Genomic DNA, 24059 nt, shown 5'->3' with positions numbered 1-24059 from the left:
TATTGAACTACTTATCAAAGAATTTTATTATATTCCTGATTCTTTACCTAGCATAGGATCACCTTAAAACACTCTTCAGATTTGCCATGTCATACAGAGCATAAGCAAGTGAAAGGGGTTATTACACAATACACTTCCATTAGCAGACAGCTCAATGAAGCATTGGGAAATATCCAACTGCTAATGTGTTTTAAATTATATACCCTTATACTGTGTGCTTTCTAATATTAGGAAAATTGGTAACCTCCCCCTTATATTTAGACAAAAGGAATTAATGTAATCTCACACTGTTCAGAACATACTCAGGAATATCAATTCTCTAATAAAAAAGAAAAAAGAATGTGCTTCATTTTGTAGTACAGCAGAAGCAGAAAATCCATATATAGATGATTCATCCAATAAGGAAAAACATATTTCTGCAAAATTAAGCTGATTTCCTTTGGTACCTTAACTCCCATTGAGATACCCTGTTAAGTCTCTCAACAGAGTGCTGTCTCAGGTCCTATTTCAGAAGTACTAAGAAGCTATAACACAATCCTTTTTAACACGGATCTCTCCAGTATATTATCTGAGCTCTTCTGTCTTAATGTTCTCTTTCCACAGTTTCTTATTACACATACGGAGTTTGATTTTACTAAATTCTTCAAGACTCCAGATTATGTCTTCCTTTATACCTTACTAAAAAAAATAAAATAAAAAAAATCATAAGGTTAGAAAGGACCCTGAAGAATACTGCATGTAAGGAGGTGAGTACAGCCAAGGTCTTTTGCATGGAAACCAAGTAGCGGAAGAAGTGGGAGTGGTTACAGCCACACCTGGAGCTGAGGTGTTTGTGAATCCACCTGAACCCAGAAGCTATGACACATTCATTGGTGCCATGCAGTAAACCTGTACCTGGTTAATTCCAGTGATACCTTTAGATAGAACTGTAACAGAGAAGAGAGAAATACAGTGCTTTCACATGAAAAGGAGTAAGTGGAAAGTTTGCATGAAATGGTGGAGGACAAAATAGGAAGGTAGGATGGAGGGAAATAGGAAGGCTAGAAGGTGTTTAGAGACCTAATTAAGTGATAACTTTAAATATAGCCACCTAGTTACCCAACTGCTGCTATCTCTCATACAGTCCACAAACTACTTGAAAACACAAAGTGATGTCTATACTTAGTGAAATTATGTGCCATATGCTGAAACTGTAAGAATATAGAATTGTACTTGAAAGGGAATTGAAGAGATATGCAAGAAGACATGTGTGTGCGTGTTTGTGCATGAATGTAACTTACAGCTTCAATTGATTCTCTACTTTTACACTTTTAAATGTCTATGAATATCGTTTAATTATTTCCATGTGTATTAGTGAAAGGCATGTTGCATACTAGTAATACTTTGATATATTATCCACTGACGAGCAGGTTTTTAATTACTTCACAAATATGGATGTTACTTGAAAAATACAAGCATGTTTATCACATTTTGCAGATGGGTCAATTAGGCTGAGGCTGTGAGTATATAAATCAGAGAAGTTAATGAAAATGTTTAAAGGTTTGGAAAATATAGAAAGAAATTCAACCTATGCAGTTTATCTAAGAGAAGTCTAAGGGGTGACATCATGATCACAACCTATAAAAGCCTACAGAAGGAATAAAAATTGAATAATAGGTTTTCATTCTAGGTCATAAAGACATAACACGATCTTATCACTTTGAACTAAGCTATAGGAATTCACATTAGACACACAATTTCAGCTGTGTTTTCTGAGCCATTGTAATAATATCTCAAGAATTCTGGTGGCTTCTCTGTTCCCGGAAACATTTATATCAAGACTGACTGTTAGCTAATGTTTTAGTTCAGCACTAGCTGTAGGACTGACAAATTGTATCAGGAACCTCATTAGGCTTCTGTTATGTCAGAGGTCAAACTGCGGAATTATTAGAGTTGCTTCAAGTATATAGTTTATGAAGGATGTGACAAGAAAAGAAATCTCTGCTTCAGTACAGCATTCCACAGTACTCAAAAGCACTGAACCTGCTGCTAGCATTTAATAAGATTAGGATTTGTATATGCTGACTGGGGTCTCCTATTGATATGTGTATCAGTGTATGCCACAAAAAAAGAAAATCCCTTTTTTGGTGCCTGTTCCTTGACCTTCTAAAATGGTAGAAAAAATTATTAATTAAATTTTACTAAAAATTAGTGCTTCCCAAATACAGTTTAGTAATGCTGTGTATTAATTTTAAACATTAGGCAAGGCATAACATTTTTATTTATAAATTTATTTTATTTCTTTGACTATAGGTAAGATCTAATGGAGAAACATCTGTATCTGCAGATTAATTATTCTTTGGCAATTCTGTTTGATTCCTTATTTAAGACTAATTTAAAATTAACATAATGAAATTCACTTCATTTCTAGTGCAAAAGGATTTTGAGCATAATTTTGTAAGCTGTACACTTTCAGGGTAATCTTATGACTGTGTCACTCTGCACCAGATTTTAGGATCCTCTACCTACTTCTCATTTTGAAGCTCTCAGATCTTAAGATCTCAGATCTTAATGGTCTGAACTACAAAAATACAGTTTTGCTGACTATTTGAATACCCTATAATTAGATATTGCCAAGGAACCAAAGTGTGAGTACTGAGGGAATAGTTCCAATGTGAAGATTAATCAGCTATCATTACCCACATGAATTATTTCTTCTTCTTTCATTTGCAAGTAAATTAATGTATGTCAAGCAGACATTTATGGCACGAGTCCCAGTCTTGATATGTTTGTCTTTGCATTGGAAAAAATCCAGGAGTAATTCAGGGAAGATACTCATTCTTCAACATTGAAGATAAATAATGCCATCATTCAGGAGTAACTAACCTCACTTCTTAATTAAGGTAAGAAGTTAGTGATCTTGAAGGGAGTGGTATCCTGTACCTTTACAAAGCTGACATTAATTGTACAAAAACTAACTAATGGAGGAGCACAGAGTAGAAACATAGTTCTACATCCCCTGTTCTTAACTCTCCTCTGAATCTGGTTCTGCCACTTTCTTTCTTCCTTCTGAAAAAATCTATTTAACATTAAATCATTCAGTATATATTTTGCACATTCTAAAATATTAAAAATTATCTTGCAATGTGAAGATTTTTCAGACTCAGCATCATAATTCCATTTTTGGTCGTATCCTTATACCTGTAAGAACCACATAACAATCTATGACATAGTCATCAAATTTAATATGGTCTGAAGTTGTTGTTTTTTTTTTTTAAATCTGAGTAAAAGAGGGGTTTTTGTTTGTTTGTTTAAAAGAGAGCCAGGAAGATTCTTTATTATCAATAAATTTTTCCTTGTGATTTAACTATTCAAAATATTATCTATCTAAAATTGGACTGATGTTTTTACAGATGTTACTGCACCAGTAGATCATTTATTACAAAGCTGGCCTTCAAGTTTCATTGTTAATATACGCAATATACTCAATCAAGAAACCCATACTTGTCCACAGATTAAATTGACTTTTTTACAGGAGAACACTGATCATTTGTATTCCCTGTGTATTGCTCTTGTTGTAAGAAATAATTTGTAGCAAAGGAATTTATGGTTAGAAATTAGGAAAACCATTCTAATGGCAAGGACAGTTCAGCACTAGATTAAACTGCCTCTGCAACCTACATCTGTGGAGATTATTGCTAATACTTGGGCAGGTTTTGGGTTTTGTACTAAATGCAACAAATCTTTATTTCCTATATATAAATATATGTATAAAATCAATTTAAATTTAGAAAATGCAATATATCAGGTTTTCAATGAATGAGCTAATGTTACAGTCACACCTACAAAAAACAGATACTGTTAATTCTTCTGCTGGAATTTAGGAGCTGAGGCTCCACTGTGACTCAAAGGTCATAGTAGTGAACAATTCTTTCAAATTCTTCCTTTGTTTTCTCTTGTGCTGTTTGGTTGGGTTTTGGGTTGGGTTTTTTGTAGATTAACAAGGACTGAAATTTCTGATGTAGTCAACAGCAGCATCTAAGGATTAAGGGAAAATTAATGTTGCATTAAAATTCCATCATAGATATCAGTGTTGAGTCTTCTATTGCTGTCAACATAAACCATAGCAATTATAACTGAAAATGAGAAAGAATAGTTATTTTACATAAATTGAGAAAACAACAAGGTTTTTTTAAACTGTACTCACGAAAGAGGAAACTAGTAGCCAGCTGAAACGCTTTGCTACCATGACAATAAATCATTAACAAGAAGAAATCAGAAGTGAACCAAGTTCTGATGTCATTTTCAAATGGCAGCAATGAAGTGGAAAATTGTTATAGTATGGAGAAGAATGTTCACTACTACTATAATAAATCATTTACTGAATGCTATCACAGTTTAAATTAAAATAATTTATAATTAAGTTTAAAGGAACTTTAAACATATTATTTGATTTCAAAGAGCAATGTTTGATTTCAAAGAGCAATGTTTTCATGCATCTGCTAGTACATGCTATCCCACTACCTGTTTACTTAAAAGAAAATACTGAAAATCTCATTTAAAAGTTTCCTTTATAGTAGGATTCAGTTATTATTTTCAATATTTCTGTTTTGGTTTCTTTGCCTGAGCAGAGTTCAGTTGTGACCCTTGTTACAGAAATGAGTATTTCTAAGAATTATTTTTTATAGATTGCTCACTAGAAGAAAAGTTTACTCAGAAATATGTACAAATTAAATTAGGTTGAAATATCATTGGAAATATTATTGTATTGGTTAGCTCCAATGTGCTCTATAATCAATGCAATAAAGTGAAAAAAGATATTTTACAAAAATAGCAGAATCAAATGACGGATTCACCTGACCTTCACCCTGCAAATATGGATTAAATACAAAGCAGGCCTAAAAATAAAAATTTAGTAGTGCCAGCACTGAAAGGCAAAACTTTTCTTGAATAAATTTTGGAAATTATTTCACACATATTTAAATTTTTGCACAGTGTGATAGACATTTTTGATAAATTATTTTTTCCAACACTGATAAAAACAAAATAGGTAAATTAATTGGTATTCTTGCTAGCATGAATGTCATGATATGAACAGAAAAGTTTCTAAACTACATGCTGAAGGATCTTGTAACTTAAATGAATAACCGTCAATGTAATTCCTCATGTAAAGATAAATATATTTCACAGTTTGAAAGAATCTTAATATGAAGCTATAGTTTTCAGTGAAGCATGTTTTAACCAACAAGTTTTTTATTTAAAAGTGTATCCTAATAAACATATATTTGCATATCACATCTAATTACCTTAATATTTTTAAAAGTTATAGCCCATGATGTATGTAATGTCTATACAAAATCATCTAGAATGAAGCAAAAGTTGTATTTCAAGAACAAACACTTCAAGGGTATAAGCACCTGGGAAGAATATAGTAATGTTGTCAGGGCCTGTAGGGATGCGACTAGGAAGGCTAAAACCCACTTGGAATTGAAACTGGCAAGGGACATGAAGTATAATAAGATATTATACTTTTATACTTTTTATAGATATGTGAAGAGTAAGAGGATGACCAGGGAACTTTTTCCCAGTGAGGGTGACAGAGCACTGGAATAGGCTGCCCAGGGAGGTGGTGGAGTCTCCATCTCTGGAGATATTCGAGACCCTTCTGGACACCTATCTGTGCAATATGAGCTAGGGAGCTGCTTTGGCAGAGGGGTTGGACCCGATGATCTCTCGAGGTCCCTTCCAACCCCTATGATTCTGTGATTTTGTGATTTTTCCTTACCGGTAAAGATGAAAAACACTGAAAAACGTTTTTTCTTAAAGTAGGCAATTTCTGAATGCATATTTTGACATTTTTATTTTAGGTCTTGATATTTTTATGCAATGCATTTTCACCTTACAAAAACTGAAGATTTTATCTTAACTTTTGATCTCTAGAAGCCTCTTCCTGAGAATTTATGTGATTATGTGAATGTGTCCAGAAGACAACAAAACTGGTGAAAGGTCTGGAGAACAGGTCTTAAGAGGAGTGGATGAGGGAACTGGGGTTGTTTAGCCTGGAGAACAGGGGGCTGAGAAAAGACCTTGTCGCTATCTCCAGTTATCTTTTCAGGCTGTAGCCAGGTGAGTGTTGGTCTCATCTACAAAGTAACATGTGATTTGAGGAATGTGCTCAAGTTGCACCAGGGGAGGTTTAGGTTGGATATCAGGAAAAATTTCTTCACTGAAATGGTTGTCAAGTCTTGGAACAGGTTTCCCAGGGAAGTGTTTGAGTCTCTGGATGTATTTGAAAAACTTGGGAGGTATTTAAGGCCATGGCTTAGTGATGGACTAAGTTAATGGTTAAATTTGATGATATTAAAGATCTTTTCCAACCCAAATGATTCAGTGATTCTATGATAAACAAAAATAAATAATTTCTGTCTGTTGCATAAAAAAAATAAAAACTTTTCTATCTCTGCAATGTTTGTGATTTACATTATTTCAAATCAGACATACATGCAGAGTTAGAAAACAGGTTACTGTAGTTTTGGTCATTGTGATGGCTTCTTTAGCAGTTCAGGGGAAGACCAGAATAGGTGCACAATGAAAAGTGAAGCTTTCTTGGTCCATGTTCCACAGTCACTTGAGGTGAGCCACCAACAGTCCACAAGCAAAAGATTTTTGAGACTTATCAGCCCCATCAGCTATAGCGTCACATTCCTATACTGACATAATCATAGGGTCCTCGGCAGATACTATTTTGTAGCTGGCTGGCTGGGTTCAGGACCCACCTGTTTTACTTTCACACCCACCTGCAAAGAATCAGCCAGCCATTGGTCCTTTCTGTGCCCTTGTTTCTTGCTTCCACTACCCTGACAATTTAGACCAAACTCTGGCAACCAAATACCCGTTTGTGTTATGAATATGTACCGCACTTAGCTTAATAGCTCCCAATTTAGTCCATTGTCTCTGGGCACTCCTGTAATGATTTTGTTGCTACTAACAACATCTGGCATGATGGTAATTATTTTGCCTCAGATTTGAATTCTGCTGCTGAAATGTTTTATAGTATTATTAAGGTATGTATTGGATCAGAGTAGTTCACAAAAACCTCATGTTTTAGTCATTTTTTTCTTGTATGATCCAATTATCAAGCTGGGTGACTTCTATCAAAGTTAAACTTTAATCATTATTATTTTTTTATGCAAATCTTAATTACTCTGTTTCTTGCCTCTGATAATGACTATAATGAGAAAAACAGGATGGACACTGTCTTCAAGCCACCAATGCCGGTGGATGCTGGGTAGACATTTCACTGCCCATATGAGCCACAAACATATCAATATAAATTTTATATTTTGGATTATTCTGGTCTGTAGTCATTGCATTTCTTTCAAACTGTTCTTCAGCTTTATCTTTACATATGAGTAAGTCTTGTGGCTTTCAGTTTTGTTGACTATAACACCAAGAGAAAATAGAAATATTTTCATTTTTCTTACTTCCCACAAAGCAAAAATAATCATAATTGAACTGTAACAGATATATTGATGTATTTCAAGTATGTATTCTTTGATCATTTTGATTTTTTTTCTTTTAGATAAATAACTTCCACCAATTGCTGATAACTTTTTGTGTAGGAAAGTCTCATGCCAATCCTCGGAAAAAAAAAAAAAAAAAAAAAGATAGCTTTATGAAGTCTTGTTTATTGAATCTTTTCCAGTTACTAGGGAACAGATGTGTCCCCTCTTGCCTACAGGAGTGACTTGAACAAAATAGTTGCATATTTAAAGTAGCTTCCAACTCCTAAGTCAAATTTAGATGATTCATCTTTCTTACAAGAAAACAATTTTATTAAATATTCACAGAATATAGCCACAGCATTTGCAGAGATGAATTCCAAACAAATAAAAGGGGTAGACAAGCTATGTTAGAAGAATCAATGTGAGCTTTTAAAAAGAAATAAACCCACTCATATTATAAGCTTATTTTATGTCACCATATCATGCTTAAGGAGTCTGAATCTGGTAGAGAAACAAAGAATCCTTTCTTTCCCTAAACCTGAATCATATGAATATTAAAATACATTACTAGATTACAGAACTTTGAATTTAATTGCATCAGAATCATTGTAGCAAGGTGTTCCAGTTACTAGAAGGGTTTAATTTGTATTGTTAATGCAACACTTTGCTGTTATCACTTTGAAATGTAAACAGAACATTTTTCCCAAGTTAGCTAAATAGATATTGAAAATTAGAAAAACCTATAAGATCATTCAAGTCGAAGCTGTATCTGAAATACACCATTATTCAGCCTAATTCTAGAGCATGATTATCATACACACAGTTAATGAAAAATCTGTTAAACCCACATATGTAATTTAGTAGCTGAAGATAAGATACAAGATTGTGTAGCACAGGAAGAATTTTACAGTAGTGGTTTCCCAATACTAGTGGTTCTTGCTTTATCAAATTCCCCTCATTCTTTCCCAGCTATTCATGACTTTTTTTTTTTTTTTCCTTCACTTTCCCACATGCTCCAAACCACTTTACTCAAGAATTTTCTTTCCCGCCATACATTTGCAGGATACATAGCTAAGGAACAGAATAAGGATTATAGGAAGGAACATAGAGTAATAACTGTCATGTAAATGTACAGGTTATTTCAGAGTTCAATTTACTCATAAACTTATTTTGGGGCAAGAAAAATATTTAAAATATTTTAATATATCTTTACATTTTATTTCATTGCATATAAGTCAATCATGTCTTTGCATCCTATCATTAATGAGTGAAGCCACTCTGTTTACATGAACCCGTTTCTCTTCCTTGAAATACAAGAACAGCTCAGTATTCATCTAGATTTTCTTATGATTTTATGATCATGATCAATCTTAAACTTTACCACCAATTATTCTTTAAGATTAAGGCAGAAACTTCATGAGAAATGGCACCATCTACAGTGGCCACTTTGGTTAAACTACATAATGTCTTCTATATTACATAACTTAATATACACTCTAATTTATACATGGAATATATTTAACTGCTCAGGTACATTTTTAAAGTCATATTCATTCTGGAAATTGTTTTTCTTTGTTTTGTTTGTTTTGTGAGTTTGACTGCCCTGCTAAAGCAGTGTCAAGCAATTTTTCTTATATTCTGTTGCACTACAGGTAACATTGGAATCAGTAGAACTAGAGATTTTGCAGGGAACTTGGTCAAGAAAAAACATTAGTTTCTTGGAAGTAATAATTTATACAGAAATGCACCTATATTTGCACAACTTGTGTTTTTCAGATTGAGAATGAAGTTTCCTTTTAAAAAACAACCAAATGTGAGCCATCTACTCTAGCAAGCAGTTAGAGCACTTTGGGAAAGATAGATGATCTCTTGAGGTCCCTTCCAACCCCTACAATTCTGTGATTCTGTGATCTATATCTGCATATATGTATGTTTGTCTATGTGTTTATATGAATATACATAGAGATAAATTTGTCATATGGTTGCATAATTTCCTTACCATGCCTTTATGTGTTTCTTCAAATCCTTCTCACATTGTGTTTGCTAGATTTATAACCAGAGACAGCAAAATGTCCTTTGATTGCATGTTAATTGAAACCAGCCTTCCCCAGAAAATAACAATAAAATAAACAGAAAATAACAAATCATTATGAAAGAAATTAACATACCAGAAAAATATTTAGGTGTTAAACTTTTAATTATTATCCATTTATTTGAAATACTAGCTGTGAAAAAAAAGATGTGGAGAAAAGTCTGTTTGAAATGACAGAGATACTTGATTAGAAATTGGGATGCAGTAACAGTCCAGTCATCACCAGTATTTTTATTCTGTGATGAGACTGAACTGCACATTTCTTGGTGAAAATATTCTGAATATGTTGAATTCTGCTCAGCTGTAGAATAATGAGAAAACTGAGGTGGAGACATGGTACACTGTTATGTTATCTGGAGCTTCTGTGCATCTTTTGTGCTTTTTAGTGTGAAGAGTCCTTTGTCTGTAATGAGCCTTTTTCCGTAATCCACATGACCCAGAAGATTTGGATTGCATGAAAGATGTAGTTTGTTTCCTTAGATTTTTACATGGGTGCCATCACAGATGATCTAATGAGGCTTTTCTATGATGTTTCACTGTTGTGAAAGGAGGTATGTGAAATACATGGCACAGGTCAAGGATTAGAAAAAAAAATATTTCAGACTGTTCCTATCAGGTAGCTTAATACAGAAACTTGTTACATATCTAAGAAGAGCCAAAACTTTTTTCCGCAAAAGAGAGTAGCACTCCTAGGTATGCACTGGTATGTGATGTGTTATGTGCGTAAAAGTAGTGATGAACTTGTTGAAGTAGTATTAATTAGAAAGAGTATTCCACTTCCTACCCACCACCCTACAACAGTAAATGAAAAGCACTTATCAAGAAGGATAACTATTTTTGTTGTCCACAGTAGAAAGGAAATTATAATTGTATTTAATTAGTTAATGTTTACAAAGCACTTTAGATCGTTGGATAAAAAGTACCAGATAAATGCTAAATATGATCATCATTATGCTTTTTTCTGTAGTCTAGTAATGCAGTTATGATATCTGCATAGTCTTTTCCACAAATGGGCTATAAGAAGTATTGAATTTTGAGGTATTCTTATTTGCTACTGTTAGACATGAAGGCTGAATCTTTTTTCAGGTTTATGTAATTTATAAGTCCATTTATCATTGTCTTCTTGGCACGCATCTAAATGACTAATTTTGCTGGATTTTTCTGCCATACACATTTTAAGGAATCTATTTTTTATTTAATATTTTTCTACAAATGCATATATATTCATACATATAATGGCAATATTTGTCAAGACCTGTAACTTTTTAGAGGAAGATTTATTCTTGATTAGAACTTAACTGCTGACTGTGGTTTCTTACAACATAAAGGGAGGAAAACAAATGTAATATATTACTGCATTTTTTCCCCTTTTTTATTTGGTATCAATTTACAGATGTTTTATTTCAGTTGATTCCACTGATGAACTGGGTTCTGTGACTCATTGAACTCTACACTGCTCATTGTAAATGCCTAACACTACAGAATCCAGTGATATAATTTATGGTTTTCAAAGTCTGATCTGTGTCATCTATATCTCTCTTATAGGTAATTAGAATGTTTTTAAAGATAATCTATCCCACTCATCTTGGATGTGCCTTTTCTTCTGCAAGATTTATGGAAAGAAGACGATCATTCTTTAAAGAACTTTTGTTTTGAAAATGTCCCCTAGAATAGCACATACTTCTTTCATAAGGTATTATTTTAAAGTTTAGCCTCAGGAAAACAGCTGAAGGAGATTGCACCAGTACTCTTATCCTGCTGTAAGATGCCATCCCCTTTAGGTATATGCTAGTCTGATTCACATAAAAAACTGTACATCTCTCCAGAAGAAGTTTCGTCATTATGAAGAAAACAAATCAAGTTCAATGAAGAACCTGAAATCAGATTTGGAGAAAGGATGAAAGAAATGTTGCAGAGAGAACAAAATGGACCACGCTGGCTAAAAAGTAGGACACAGTTGCTGGGAGGTTAAGGAAACCAGGATTCAAGTTTTTGCCATCAAACTCTTTCTGTACTTTATCCAGTGACAGTTTAATGACAAAACTGGGGCACATGTGGCTTGCACAAGGATAAATCTCTTGGCACCTGTAGACATGTGATGTAAGAAGTTCAGTGAGCCAGGACTTTTTTAAGAGCATCATTAATGAAGTTAAGAACATAGATCAAAGTTTGTAACCTAATAACAAATCAATTTTAGAACATGAAATGGTTTAGTCCCAGCCAGCAGCTGCTTGTTCACCCACACAGACACTAGCTCACCCTTCCCCACCCCTTTCCCAATGAGATGGGGAAAAGAATCTGGAGAAAAAGGTAAAACTTATTGTTTGGGGTAAGGACAGTTTACTAGGACAGCAAAGAAAGAGGAAAATAATAAAAACATTACATAGAATATACAGAGTGAGTAATACACAATGCAATTTTCTTACCTGACTGGACACCTAGTCTGTTCCTAAGCTGCAAACATCCCAGGACAGCTGACTTAGTATAATGAGTGCTAATACCTCTTTGGTTACTTTGGATCACCTGTCTGGGCTGTGTCCCCTCTCAACTTCTTATGAAAATTAAATCTATGCTAGCTAAAACCTAGGACAGAGCATTTTAATAATATCATAGGGTCTGTATGTCAAAATGAATATTTTTTTAATTTTGAATAAACTAAATAACACTGGAAATCCATTCTTCCACAAAACAAAAATTCTGGTGAAGCAAGAGAGAGATGGTGTTTCACTTTTATGTTAAAACATATAAAAATATATAATAATGTTATTTCAACATATTGTATGGCCTGAAAACCAAGATTTAATCAGCTATAAATTTAAAAGATCAAAATGTTAAATCCTGTGTTTCTACACTATTAGAGTGAAACACATCAATACTACTGAAATGTCGAAAGTTTCACTTTTTCTTTCTGAAACTTTTTTAGAAAATTAAAACATGAAATTCAATCTGAACACAAGAAAAAACTTTTTTTTTTTTGTACTGAGAGCATTGTCAAACACAGGAATAAATGGACAGAGTGATAGTGGAGACTCTATCTTTAAACCCAACTGGACATGGTCCTGAACTTCCTGCTCTAACTGAGCTGGCTTGAGCAGGAAATTTGGACAAGATGATCTCAAGAGGTTCCTTCCAGCATCAACAATTTCTCAAATATAATTTTGAAAATAGTACTAGTAAAACATGAAGCATTATGGTTACACCTAGACATCATGTATTATGGAGTTTTTATTTAATATAGCTCCTTTGTTATTTGTTTTATTGTAACTGCAGCTGTTTCTCATCTACATGACATAACACAACATCATAGTACTGTACAGTACCATACTGTAAACTTGATTTACAGTTATCAGCTACTTTTGAACTGTTAAATGTTACACTAAGGCACAGGGAATCAAAATAAAAGATGAAATTATTAATGAAAATATATTTCTAGTGCTTAATCTCAAAATAATTTCACAGCTCTCTACAACTTCTCTAGTCTCGTTTTGACTTGTATTTTCAGTCTTATTTCCATTTGGGATTCCAGGCCTGACTCTAATATAGATAATAACTAAATTGGAGTATATTTCTGAGCTCATCAGGGATGTCACCTTCCAATTTCCAGCTCTTCAAGGTGTTAATCAGTAGGGAAAATGGCCCTCAGGGACAATGGGGCAGAACAGAGCTGGTAGATCTTTAAGGACACTTTCAACAAAGCACAAGAGCTCTTGATCCCCAGATCTAAAAAGTCAGGCAAGGAAGGTGAGAGACAGGCATGGCTGAGTCAAGACCTGCTGATCAAACTAAAAGGTAAGATGGAACTACACAGGCAGTGGAAGCAGGGACAGGTATCCTGGGAAAAGTACACTGATATTGTCCAGTTGTATAGAGATGAGTTCAGGAATGCCAACATGCAGTTGGAGCTGAACTTGGCAATGGTTGCTGAGAACAAGAAGGGCTTCTACAGGTTCATGAACCAAAAAAAGGAAGGTTAAAGAAAGTGTACCACCCTTGATGAGCGACAGTGGTAAACTGGTGACAACCGATGAGGAGAGGGCTGAGGTTCTCAACAACTTTTTTGCCTTGATCTTCACTGGCAACCTCTCTCCTCACTGCTCAAGTTGATGGCCTGCAAAATAGGAACTGGGGAGACCGAGTCCCTCCCACTGTAAGCAAAGATAAGGTTTGTGACCATCTGAGGAACCTGGGCATACATAAGACCATAAGTCCCGATGCTGTGCATCCAAGTCCTGAAGGAAATGGCTGATGTAGTTGCCAAGCCACTTTTGCTGCTATTTGAAAAGTCATGACAGTCAGGTGTAGTCCCTAGTGACTAGAAGAGAGGAAACATCAAAGCCATTTTAAAAAGAGTAGGAAGGAGGATCTACCAACATGTCAGTCTCACCTCTATGTCTGGGACAATCATGGAACAGATCCCCCTAGAAGGTATGTTGAGACACATGAAGGACAGGGAGGTGATTTGAGACAACCAGCAAGGCTTTACTAGGGGCAAGTCCTGCATGACCAATCTAGTGGCTTTCTACAATGGAGCAACTGCATGAGTTACAAGGGAAGAGCTATGGATGTCACCTATCTGGATTTCTGCAAGGTCTTTGTCATGGTCCTCCACCATATCCTTCTCTCTAAGTTGGTGAGAGACGGATTTGAGAGGTTGACTGTTCAGTGGATAAGGACTTGGCTGGATGCTTGCATCCAGAAGGTGGTGGTCAATGGCTCCAAGTCCAGATGGAAGGAAGACTGTGACAAGTGGTGTTCCTCAGCGATCTGTGCTGGGAGTGGTGCTGTTTAATGTCTTTATTAATGATATTGACAGTGGGACTGAGTGCACTGTCAGCAAATTTACTGATGACACCAAGCTGAGTGGTGAAGTTAATGTGCCAGAAGGATGGGATGTGATCTAGAGGGACCTGGACAGGCTAGAGAAGAGGGCCGAAGTGTACCTCATAAGGGTCAACAAAGCGAAGTACAGTGTCCTGCACCTGGGTTAGGACAGTCCCTGTTATCCATACAGGTTAAGAGAGGATGTGCTTGAAAGCAGCCCTGAGGAAAAGGACTTGGGAGTACTTGTAGTTGAGAAGCTGGACATGAGCCACTAATGTCCATCTGCAGCTCAGAAGGCCACCTGCATAAAAAAGAAGTTTGGCCATCAGATGGAGAGAGGTGATTCTGTCCCTCTGCTCTGCTCGGTGAGACCTCACCTGGAATATTGTGTCCAGCTTTGGAGATCTCGACAGAAGAGGGACATGGACCTGTTGGAGTGTGTCCAGAGGAGGGCCACAAAAATAATTAAATGCTGGAACACCTGTCCTATGAAGACAGGCTGAGAGAGTTGGACTTGTTCAGCCTGAAGTAAGGAAGGCTCTGGGGGGACCTTATAGGCCTTCCAGTGATTCAGAGAATCAATAATTAAAAACCATTAGTGCAATCTAGTGTAGCTCAGCAAATGTAGAGGCCTGAAACTAAAGTCTAGCCAAAATAAGGACGCAGCCTTGAGCTGTAGGCACAATATATAAGACAGCAGGAACAGCTGGTATTCTAAAGAGGGACTAGATTGTCTTTGTGAAGTAACTATCCAGTTAAACCTAGTTCTGCAGTTTGTAATCCAGACAACTCAGCATTCCATACCACGGGTGAAGAGTACACTGTGAGGAAGACTACGGCCTTCCTCCAGAAGACCTTAAAAGACCACCACCAGATGACAGTGTGCCTGCGCAAGGAGGAGTGGACTTTTAGTAATGGATCCAGAGAAATAATGATAATAATAATGCCTACCCCTGAACTGTTTGTAGTAACCCAACCTCAAAGGACACTTGCTTTGTCTCTTAGGTGTGTAAGTTTGGAGGAGTGATTCCCCCTGCACCCAGCACTGCAGTAAATATACCTGCATTATAACCTTTTACAGGTTGTGAAGTTTATTTCTCCATATCACCAGTACTGAAACAGTCCCTATAAGAAAGCTGGGGAAGAACTGTCAATGAGGGCATGTAGCAGTAGGACAAGGGGTAACCATTTTAAACTCAAAAAGGGGAGATTTAGGTTGGATATTAGAAAAAAATCTCTTCAATATAAGGATGGTAGATCACTGGAACAGGTTACCCAGAGAGGTAGTGGAGGCCCCATCCCTTGCGGTATTCAAGGTCAGGCTTAATGGGGCTCTGAGCGACCTGATCTAGTGAAGATGTCCCTGCTTGTTGCAGGGGGTTGGACTTGATGACCTTTAAAAGTCCCTTCCAACCTAACACATTCTAAAATTATATTTCATAATAACAGACTTTTGGAGCTCTCATCACTTTTGCATGGATTCATGTGGTGTGCTGAATGTTTCTGCAACATGCAAGATGCACTCAGTGGCAATGTTTATCAATGGGAATTAAAGGACTACATATCATATTGAGCTGAATCACAAAATCAAATATCTACAGCTTATAATTTACTGTATGAGTGCTTAAGTCTTTGCATAAGGTGGCATGGTTTTTGAAAGACTTCAGTAGTGTAGTATGAAACTGTGGTTTTGTTTTAGATTTACTTTCCTATTAGACAATGAGTTTTGGGTCACATTCCAATGTCTTAAAAATGTAATATATGTCCTTGAGATAAACACCTCAACCCTTAATCCTGAGGATTTTTAAGGAAAATGGGTGATTAGTACTTATCCCTTTCCATTTGAATGACATTAATAGCTACTCAGAGAAAGACACTGGACTATTTGAATTCAAACCAGCCCTTCACTTAACAGTGAGAAGCAAAGTGTGGTATTTTCTATGCATAATGTCCTGTATTATAATTACAGTACTTATTTCATTCCCATTCTCAGTATTTTGGTTTAACTTCCTATTTATGCAGTAAAATTATATAGTCCCCTTGCTTTCAATGCTGTCCTTCCATTATTACGCTTCCTTATAAAATATTTTGTCTATAGTTTATCCAGTTTCTAGATATCAAAAATTCTGTCACAAAGAGTCCTGAGTTCATTTGTTAAAATGCTATTCTTTGTTTCTACAAAAGAAAATTGAGAAATTGCTTTATTTTAGTGTGAAATGCAACAAAAAAAATTTAAGTTCATATCAGCAAACTTGATGCTCAAAAGCAGAAAAAGAAAAGAAAATATTTCAGCTACCGTAAAACAAGCTTTTAGTTGATACTACCATTTTCCCACTTAATTATAACATTTCTGAATAGAATGTTTTTCTTATACTGGGTAAGAGTTAACTTTTCTGTATTTGGAAATCCTCTAAAAAGAATACCACTAAGCATATATGAAACATCCATTCTATAAAATTTCTTGCTGATACCTGATTGTTAAAAATTAAAGGTTCTGCAGATGCCAACTAGATGTATGTAAAAAAATAAATAAATCTGTTTTTAAAATATTTCTACGTAATATATGATACCTGTAGTCTATTCTGGAAAGTAGTTAATTACCAGTACTTAAATTCTTATTATATTGCCTTAGATGTGTAATTTTTAATATTGGATAGGAATGATAACTCTGTCAAACAAATTGCTAGTGCATGAGAACCATGATAACAGACATAAATTGCTATATGGACAAATTAAACCTCTATGTCTCAGAACTTTGAAAATGCAAGGTAAAGAAATCTCAGGAGAACAATTTCATTCCTAATGTTCAATTACTTTTGAAAAAGCCCTATGATTCCTGACAATATCCTCCATTCACAGGAATTACTGCTCAGGTCCTTCAATATTCAAGATTATACATTTTTTAATTTCATTCACAGGTATCACTAAAATTGAGATGAAAGAACTCACAATAGAATAGGGGCTTGGTAGAGCAAGACTTTGTACTTATTGTGCTGCTCCTGTCTCTGTCTCTAATTCTTTTGAACTAGAGCGTCCCACTAACACAACCTAAACCAAAGACATAAAACTGAGGATTAAGTGGCTAATCACGATGGCTATAGTGCAAGTATCATGAAAATAATTAAAAAAAAATGCATATACCTGACTTTTAAAAGAAATTAGTTTACATCCTAAGTTAGTTTTCAAACTCAGTTGCTATTAAAACAAATATTACATTAAAAATACAATTTTCTTCTTTGAAATTACCAAAAATTAAAACAACAAAAGAATTACTGAAAATGTTGCTTTGGGGTCGAAACTCTACCTTGAAAACTTTATAGCATAGTAGACTGAAACTTAACATAATATATATGAAAAATGACACAAAAGTAATTTGCTGAGTTAATACAGACTTCTATTAGAAGACAGAAAATGTGTTACAGATTAATATTTTTTCTGTGCATCTGTACTATTTTAAACAGCAAAGGCAGAACAAGGCAGTAATTTTAAAAAGAGCAAAAATGTAAACTGAAATAAAGTAAAAATATACAGTGGAAATAATATCTGAGAGTCATTTATTGCAACCAGTGGGCTTTTCTGTAAATCCAGGTTTATAATCTGTTTCCTGTAATCTCTATTTTTAATAAAAGTGTTGAGGGGTAGAACAAAACAGATCAAAATATCTACAACCAGAATCTTCAGGGGAGGAAGCAACGTTTTTAAGGGCTGAAAAATAAGTATTTTTTATCTGAGAATGTGATGGACTGAATGAAGAAGTTAGTATGTGGAATCTTTGGCCTTTGTTGAAAGGGGAGTAAATCCAGATTAACAAAATAGCATAGGTCTTTCTGGGTTTAAAAACTGTGAGCTTCAAAGAAGCTTGTGTTTTGTTTATTATGCAGGCATACTTCTCCTTGTTTCCCACAGCATAAATCAAAGTGTTTTGCTTCTAGACTCAGACCTCTCTAGTCATTAGTAAACCAAGCATTTGTAGTATCATGGACTCCCTTCTTTCAGGTCTTGAACATAGGGATGTCTAGAAGGGGGAGTTGGACGTGAATGCTTGTAGGTTTCTGTCTGAGAGTTTCCAAACTCAACTTGAAGCTACACGAAACATAAAAATGTGAAGGTAATTTAAAAATTCTCTCCCACATCCCACTGGATTGGGGTGGGGGGAAGCGAGTGAGCAACGGTATGGTGCTCAGCTGTCAGCTGGGGTTAAACCATGACATCATCTTACCTGAAATTGGTATCTGTATCACATTTCTTGACTCCTAGAAGCAATTCTGATCTACACAGAAAAAAATGACTGAAAATATAAGGCTTAACAGTTTAATTGAACTAGAATGTTCAGTATTCATGGTTTAAACATGAACATGCATATCAATTTTGTTTGATTTTGTTTGTTGGGTCTTTTCGTTCAAAGAAGGACTCTAATTTGTTTTGGGTTTTTCGGGTTTGTTTTTTGGTTTAGGGTTTGGGGTTTTTTTTGTGGTTTGTGTTTTTTGTTTAGGTGGGATTTTTTGTCTGGTGGATTTTTGTTTTTTTTTCTATTTTTTTAGTCTGTAGTTTTAAAGGCTTTGTAGATAAAAGTGATAAAAGTCAAATCCCACAGATCTTTTGAAATCTACATTTTTTCCACGTTTTATAAAAGCCTGTAAAATACACAGATGTGTATACCCTTGCATACATGGAGACAGAGGGCACACACAACTTTGCATCAGAGAATTCAGCTTTGTTAGCGAGACTAGACAATTCTTTGTTAAATTCTAAATGGCAGTTACCTTGACAGAAGTCAAATCATTTCAGTAAAATAAGCATTCAAATTAGCAGAGGGCCCAATTCTGCTTTCCTTTCACTAATGAAGTGAGAATTTACTTCTGGAAATACCTCTGCTAAACACTAGGGTTATCCGGGGAGTAAAAAACAATTTGAGTTAGCTGAAGCTCTAAATTGCCTCTGGATAGATAAGGATATAGCAAGCTTCCAAGTCAATAGAGGTTTTTTTTTTTCTTTTTCTTGCATAGGGTTAGCTTATTTGTTCCAGTAAAGAATATCACATATAGACTAAAAAGTCATTTAGCTAAACATGAAAGAGAAATAGTCAAGAATGAAAAAAACAAAGAAATTTTCTTTTTGAGAGAAAATTGTGGTCTATGTTTCATTTGTATTTCCAGTTCATTTGAATTTTGAAGAGCTCATATGCCAGCCTTAAATTACTTTCATTTTCTGGTACCTAGAGCCAATTTCCATGTATTACTTACATGAACCCAGAATTTAGCCAGAATCATAGAATCATGTAAAGGTTTGGGTTGAAAGGGACCTTAAATACCATCTAGTTCTAACCTCTCTGCCACGGGCAGGACCACCTTCCACTAGACCTGTCTGTCCAAAGCCCCATTCAACCTATTTTTGAATACTGCTAGTGAGTGACATCAACAAATAGAACTGGTAAAACTTCTACAACTTCTGTGCCAGTGCCTTATCACCTCACAGTGAATAATTTCTTCCTAATATCACATCTAAATCTACCCTCCTGCAGTTTAAGGCCATTACCCCTTGTTCTATTACTACCTGCCCTTGTAAATTCCATCTCCAGCTTTCCTGTAGGGTCAGGTAGTGAAAGGCTGCTAGGTGGTCTCCCTGGAGCCTTCTCTTCTCTGGACTCAACAGCCTCAACTCTCTTGTCCTGTCTCCACAGGAGAGGTGTTCCAGCCTTCTGATGATCTTTGTGGCCCACCTCTGGACTTGATGGAACACGTCTATGCCTTTCTTTTACTGGGGACCCCAAATCAAGATGCAGTACTCCAGGTGGAATCTCACAAGAGTGGAGTAGAGGGACAGAAACAACTTCCTTGGTCATGTTTCTTTTGATGCAGTCCACTTTCTGGGCTGCAGATGCTTGTCACCAGCTCATGTTGATCTTTACATCAATAAATATCCCCAACTCCTTTGCCTCAGGACTTCTCTCAATCCATTCTCCACCCAGCCTGTATGTGTGCTTGGGATTACAAATTATGTTTGAGATAATTTACTGGAATAAATGGAATGGGGCTCATACTGCTCTGCATTTGCAGTAAGAGGGAAACTTTTTAAATCTTCACCTTTACATATTAAAGATATTAGCAGTCAAGCCCTGTGACTTATTGCGAAAAAATAATGGTATCCAAATCAGATAGATCTCTGGTATTGAGGATTAGAGGCTTCATCTGATCAATATTTTCCAATAATGAAAGCACAGTTTCTATTTTATAATTTTTTCCATTTCTTACCCACCCTAAAGTTTACTAGTTTCATGGCAGAAAGTTTTCAGAGGAGACTAAACCAAGTAATGATGGGATATGGAACCTGTGAACATAGTGATCAAATTTGCTGTCTTTTAGAATTCACATGGTTTGGTAGGAACCTATGCAAACAACCCCCATCCGTATTAGGAGGGGTACTAGGAAGAATCAGAAATTAAGAAGGGATTAGTTAGAGATATTTATATGTGTATTTTTTCATTTAGGCCAGAGAAGATGAACAGAAATTTGTGGTAGCCTAGAGAAAATAATTTCTCATCATCTCTGCTATAAACCCTGTATGTGTCAAATCCTTAGCTATTACAAATTAATGACTGCAGTTGGGTAAATGAGCTTTATTTAAGTTCTATTTCATTCAAAGTTGTAAATGATTAAGTGCCAGCAGCTTGATAATTATCTCTCGTAATCTATTCCTATTCTGAACTGCACATTCTAGTGAAAAGTGTGGTCATTCTGTATCTAATTTTTAGATCATATGGTTCTGTGTGGGCAAATGAGTTTATTTTCCTGGAGGATATCTATAACAGCATATACTATTAAATCTTTGGTAGTAATGAAGTATAAAAAAGACCAAATTTGTGTTCTATATTGAAGAAATAAATTTCAGCACCTGAGGATTTCACTTGTTTGAATGTTTCTTAAAATCTTAATGAATTTATAATTATTACTTTGATAAAATTTCTTTTAAAAAGTAATAGGTAGAAACAAAAGTTGCACTTAAATGAAGTAGACAGACAGAGAAATATTCCTTAATATGTCCTAATCTTTCACTCTTTCTTTTGGCTCTCATTTTTTCCACATATATACTTACAGTAAGATTGTTCTTGAATATACAAAAAGTCTTCAACTAAGCATTCTTTTTAAATCTAATTTGAAACTTCTGATGTTTAGCGTTGTTTGTTTGTTTGTTTCCCCTACAATTCTCTATTTGTCTGTAAGTCTTATTATGGAATTTCTGAAATCATCCCATCTCTGTATCTGTTTTAATTGGGCAAGGTTTGCCCTGGTGACCTAACGTTTTCCAGAGTAATGAGTAAAAAATTATTTATTTTGTACTTAGAATGTCTCAGTTCAATATAGGCTATATCCTCACTTAGAAAAGGGAAAATACATAGCTTACAAGTACTTGAATAAAATACAATGGAACTTAATTTTATACTGTAAAATGTTTTATCAGTTCTATCAGTTGTCTACTAATATCTAACAATTAACAAATAATGTCAAAAATGGCCTCATTTTGAATTCAGAACTATATTAGTAATCCTTGTAAATGTTGGTTTTCCTTTTGTATTGTCATAACATACAAAACAAATACCATCAGCTTTCTAGTTTGGGATTCTAGTACAGATGTATGCTTCCAGCATTTCCGTTTGTTGCAGGACCAGATTCTGTAGTTCTATTAATCTTCAGTCCTTTACTGAAACATATATTGCTGCTTCTTTTTAGATTTTGGTTTGTAGAATCTGCCTGGAGAATATATAAACTGGAGGCTCTTTGAGTACACTTTCTCAAGCTTTCTTTTCATAAAGACTTACCAGACAATTCTTGAGGCCTCAGGTCTATCTTTATTAATATTAGAGAAGCATATGCCATACCTAGAATCTGCATTGTCAATTAAAAGGAAATATGGAAGAAAGTGCAGCAGAAAAAAAAAAAAAAAAAGAAGATGTGCTGCTGCCTGTTTTCTTTCCTCCACCTGATTTTGAATGTTCAAAATTAAAAGAATGTTCCAAACAAGTTTCAACCCGGTATGTCCAGATGGATATAGAAGCCTTGATACTGTTACTCTTAGTAAATAGTATGGCTATCCTGAGTAAAATCTGTTATCATTGTTTTACTTTTAGATTAATTTTAAATTATTAAAAAGAATTTAAAACCCCAAAACAAACCACACAACACTACATTTTCTTTTATTTCTTGTCCCAGAAATATATAACAGAATAAAAAATTAGATGAGTCTGGAAGGCAGCTTTTTAGTCATCTAGAGAAATCCTTGAAGCTCAACTCATAGTCAGTTAATACAAGTTACTAAGGAGCATGTGCAGATGGTCTTGGAATACCCCCAAAAAATGGAACATCCACAGCCTTTCCAGGTAGCCTGGTTCAGTTCTCAACTACCTTTGCAGTAGAATTTTTTCTGTGTGTTTAAGTAGCATTTCCTGTATTTAAATACTGGCCCATTTTCCCTTGTCCTCTCACTGGGAGGCACTGAAAAAAAACTGTCTCCAGCCATGACTATTTTAAACACGTGCAAAAGATCCCCCTGAGCCTTCTGTTCACTAGGATAAACAGTCCTGGCCTTCTTAGCCCCTTGTATAAGAGATTGCCTTACAGCCTTTCAAAGGGTGCATTCTACCTTGTTGCACATAGTAAATGTAACTGGTGCTCATCAGTTTCTTAACTCTGTGGATAAATCTTGTTATTGTTCATAATAAAATGCACTGGCTGGCAGTGTATTGTCTCTCTTGACACATCAGCAGGAAACAAATTAAAAAAAAATCAAAAATATATAGGGTAATCTGCTACATGCCTACACAGTCTGACAAGCCTGTCATTTTGACGACTAAATGTATCACATAAAGAAAATAATATTTTCTAAAGCTATTAGCTTTCCTAGAGGGAAAATAAAGCTGTCCACCTTATGTCTTTTAATCAGATGTTACTTAGTGAACTTTGCTAAGCAAGCTACTCAGAGTCTGGCATTTTCTTTCTAATTAAAAATGGTATTCCCATGAGTTCTGTGGAAGTCTTGTTAAGATTAAATTTTCAACGGTTGTCTGTTTCTGTTGCTGACTGAGTTTTAGAGTGTCAGAATGCTTACTATCCTGGAGCAGCTATTTGTAGACAGATTTACAGGGAACAGCTGTAGGTAACAATCAATCATATTTGGTTCAGTGACAGAATTTAATTAGCTGACAATAAAGTGAAATACTCTATGAAATAAATGAATTGTTACTCTTCTACAGATACATTTCTTTTTCAGGTCTTTATTTAACATGTAAGAGACACATGAAAGATCAGCATATAATGATGATCTATGACTGACTCAAAAATCAGAAGTATCACCCCTCCCTTCTGTCCATTGCCAGGATTCTTGCCTTGTAATTAGTAACATTCCATTTCTTTACTACCAGCACCATATTTCTTTCCTTCTGTTTAGGGTTTTAGTCTGATATATATTTGTGTGTGTATGTGTGTTATTATTAATCTAAGAAAGGTCAGCTGTTTGCTATGATATATTAATTCTAGTAAATGCAAGATTTGGCTTTTCATGAGTGAAGAGTAGAGTCCAATATGCTCCCACAGTTGGAGTACTGGCTCAAGAAAAACAACTAAGATAGTGAAGTATCAGATTTCATGACATTTTGCTATCAACCTGAA

The sequence above is a fragment of the Gallinula chloropus genome (assembly GCF_964237585.1).
Source record: "Gallinula chloropus genome assembly, chromosome: 2".
In the NCBI taxonomy this organism is placed as follows: domain Eukaryota; kingdom Metazoa; phylum Chordata; class Aves; order Gruiformes; family Rallidae; genus Gallinula; species Gallinula chloropus.
The sequence above is the reverse complement of the archived record's forward strand: the minus strand, read 5'-3'. Positions refer to the sequence as shown.